General features: G+C 35.4%; 1 long non-coding RNA gene across 2 annotated transcripts; it reads right to left on the bottom strand.

The window, feature by feature from the left end:
- Nucleotides 1–1,007: 1,007 nt before the first annotated feature.
- LOC145094630 (uncharacterized) lies at nucleotides 1,008–2,564 on the bottom strand. 2 transcript variants are annotated; one of them, XR_013703448.1, is made up of 5 exons: nucleotides 2,468–2,564; nucleotides 2,296–2,377; nucleotides 1,799–1,936; nucleotides 1,596–1,684; nucleotides 1,008–1,216 (listed from the first exon to the last, which is right to left on the bottom strand). It is a non-coding gene; the product is annotated as an uncharacterized LOC145094630 (long non-coding RNA). The 2 variants fall into 2 exon arrangements; XR_013703449.1 differs by having other exon boundaries at nucleotides 1,803–1,936.
- Nucleotides 2,565–3,761: the final 1,197 nt, after the last annotated feature.

The raw sequence follows: 3,761 nt of genomic DNA, 5'->3' as shown, positions 1-3,761 counted from the left end.
TAGTCTAACGATAACCACGACAAATTAATAGTCTAGCTATTATTATTATTATATAAGCGTTAAATAACACTCAATATAACTCATAATAATAGCCCAAATAATTATTCTAAGGACCTAATAACATTACTATAATTATTTGAAATCTATATTAAAAATTGCGTAAGCATAGCTTACTTACAGTGGATTTTAAAGAAAACCGACCTTTGCTCGGAGCAGCGTTTCAAAACCGAAAGACCCTTTTTCTCGGGACTCTGGGAGCCTCGGGGCTTCCTTTGGGTGCTAGGGGATCACCTAGGCTTAGGGGAGGGTTCAAAACCCTAGAGAGAGAAAGTTTAGAGAGAAGAAATAAAGCAAGGTGTGGAAAACTTGGAAAGGCTCACACCCTATTTATAGGCCGGAGGACCTCGGATTACGTTGGGCGTACCGAGGGTACACTTTGTCACACCGCAAAACCGAGAACGACGGAAACGTTCTGGGGCGGAGGACGTCATGTAATGTATCACAACAATGTAAAGTAGTAAACAAGCAACAACATCATCCATTGCATTAATAGTATAATTTTAATTACAAGCACTACAAGAAAAAAGGCCTTTTACGACGCTCATTGCGCGTCGTAAAACGCTCAGACGACGCGCAAATGCGTGTCAAGGAAGGCCCTGTCATAAAGAGAGACGACGCGCATTTACGACGCGCATTTACGACGCGCATTTACGACGCGCGGTTACGACACGCAATGCGTATCAAGGAAGACCCTGTCATAAAGGAAGACGACACGCATTCGCGTGTCGTAACCTTACGACGCGCGTGTTAATGACACGCAATGCGTATCAAGAAAGCCCCTGTCAAGAAAGGCCATGTCATAAATGAAGATGACACACATTTTTGCGTATCGTAATTTTAAATGTTTAAAAAAATATTTTTTTATAGATTTACTAATTTTCAAATTAAATTTGCATTTAATGCATCATAATAGAAAATAAAATATCATATACAAAAAATATAATCCATTTCATAAAATTTAATGTCATACAAAAATAGAATCCATTGCATAATATTTTATTACAAATTTGACATTTTTTTGTTTCCGTACTTTGACAATTTGTGCTGCTGCTGATTCCGGAGCCAATCCGCGACTGCATTCCAGAGCTGATTCAGTGGAAAGAGTATCCCAGACTCCATCACTTGAAATTACAAGCCGCCCACAAGCAGAAGATAGCTGAAGATCAAGAATAAATAAAATTTGTTAATAAAAAGAGGAATAAATTGAGTTTAATTAATTACTAAACACCAACATTCAAACCAATTAATGAAAGTTAAAGCATCTAAATAATATAGCATGGGATGCAAATATATCATGCATCGTACAAACAATGAAGATTTTTAGTTTCTGGAAGATTATTGACATCATTGGGATTAAGAGTTTTCTTTGCTTATTCGTTGCACCTCATATGTTTCCATCACATTTGAAGGATTATAATGCTACATAGCTCTATTAAAGATGCTACAATATCTCTCTATTGTTATGCATGAAATCAAGACATATGATCTTCTAATACTAGAAAACAAGAGCTATTCGGAATAATAAAGCTACATACCTGAGTTTGCAAGAGGTATCGCAAGGTGCTGCCGACTCAAAACCAAGCAGCCTTAGGCACTTATCAAGGACTGAACTGAGGATGCACATCTGATAGAAAAAAGATAAAAATATAATTACAAGGATTAATAAAAGCTATTCGGAAGCCAACAATGAGAACCAAATTTATTTAAAAAAAAGGAGATAGAGAAAGAGAGAGACTACTTGCATCTAGCCTCTAAAAATGTGCTTTGTGTAACCATCACCCGGATCAGCACCAATCTGGATCTTTTGATTTGAGGCTCTGTTATGTGTCTCGCTTAAGACATCCAGATAATCTGAATGCTTCTTCTCAGTTTGAAACTGCAATAATTGAGATACATTTCATTTAGAGGGGATAGATAAAGAAAATATGAATGACCATCAATTTATCAGTAATCAAAGGGGACGGTTCTCTTCAGCGGAAAGATAGAGCCTTTGATGGATCCTAGTGAATCAGTTACTAAGGAATGTGACATGTAGATTGGATTGGTAAACCAAAAGGTAACAGTTTCACTGCATGGTTTTGCATTTTCTTGAGACTCAAAAGGGCAGTGATGTCTTATTCTAGGTTGATTGTTAAAAAAATTAATATGGAATACCTAATATGGAAACAGTAAAAAAATTAATAGTAAAAAAGTGGACTCTTATTCTACTAGGTTGATTGTTAAAAAAGTACATACGTCTCCAGGGGTATCAAGAAGTGGCTGCTAATTGGTGGAGCCAACAATTGGCCCGGGAATATGATCTTCTAGGTAAGCATACCTACACAAAAGTTAAATTACTTTTTAGCCCTTGTGGTTAATTGATAACACACACAGATGCAAGATGAAATAAAGAGAAGGAATAACATACCTTTTTTCAAATACAACAAGTGTAGAAGATTCATAACTCTCAAAGTGATGCTTTGAGTTAGGAGGTAGGTAAGCAAACGAGTCTACCTACAGTTCAATGAGAAATATTAACTGTTCAGGAATACATTTACTTGATTGAAGCATTTTTACCTCTTCTTTATAACAATATCTTTCAGGAATGCTATTCAACTTCAAAATTTGGCACAAAACATGTAACTTTAATGTTCATATAAATCTTACTACACAAGAGAAAATTCAAGATTAAAGGGTTCTATACCATCAGTGTTTGGCAAATTCCTGAAACATTAGTGAGAATCACCAAAACTTGAACCGCAAATACAAACCTAAATGATAAACATAAATTAAAACACAACTCAAGTCACAGTATGATTCAAAAGAAACTTGATTTGATTATAAATTGAGGGGGTCATTAATACCTCTCAACATGTTTAGGAGGTAGCCCTGATTTTCAACATGTTTAGGAGGTAGCCCTGATTTTGTTGTTGCTCTCACGGAATGAAAACCCAGATACAACCGGTGGAAGGAACCCAAACACCAGGTACGATAACAGAGAAACCAACATGTGAAGCGGGAAATCCTCTCTTCGCCCCAAAAGTTGTTGGTATCGATCCTCTTCTGAAGAAGAAGATCATCTGCCTTCGTTTCTCAGGTCCCAAAGCTGTAATTGTAAACAAACAACATCAAAGCAAAATACATACATATACACTAATATGCAACTTATTACTTACATTATGACTAATCACCAACAATCCGCCAAATATGCTAGCCAATTCCAATTCCAACACATTCACTGCAAGCAATAATAAAGAATATAAAGTAAATGATTTGGTAAAATTTCCTTTTATATTTTAAATAAAAATATCACTGGAACGTTTTTCAATCACTGAAACAGCATGACTCAGCATTTCTAACATGTACTGACCAACTTTGGAGAAGAAAGAAAATTTTCTTCTTTCAACCTAATGCAACAAAATGATTTGGTAAAATTTCCTTTTATATTTTAAATAAAAATCACCAAGATTAGAGAATAAAAATACCTTGTAACATACGAACCATACAGGAAATTTGACAAAAAAGCACATCTGCAGAAAATATCTGAGAGAATCATTTTCTCGATCTCTTTATTTTCTAAAACCTTAAGAATGCCGAGTTCTATTTCATGAAGCAGTGAGTCCCTTAAATGACAGGGGAGACGCACAGAAACACTAAATAATCAAGTTTTTAAAATATTTACCTTTGCCATGACAAAGTAAAATAGGCAAGGATGAAGCACG

Source organism: Lactuca serriola, chromosome 3 (assembly GCF_051521515.1).
Source record: "Lactuca serriola cultivar US96UC23 chromosome 3, Lser_US96UC23_V15, whole genome shotgun sequence".
NCBI lineage: Eukaryota > Viridiplantae > Streptophyta > Magnoliopsida > Asterales > Asteraceae > Lactuca > Lactuca serriola.
The sequence above is the reverse complement of the archived record's forward strand: the minus strand, read 5'-3'. Positions and strand labels throughout refer to the sequence as shown.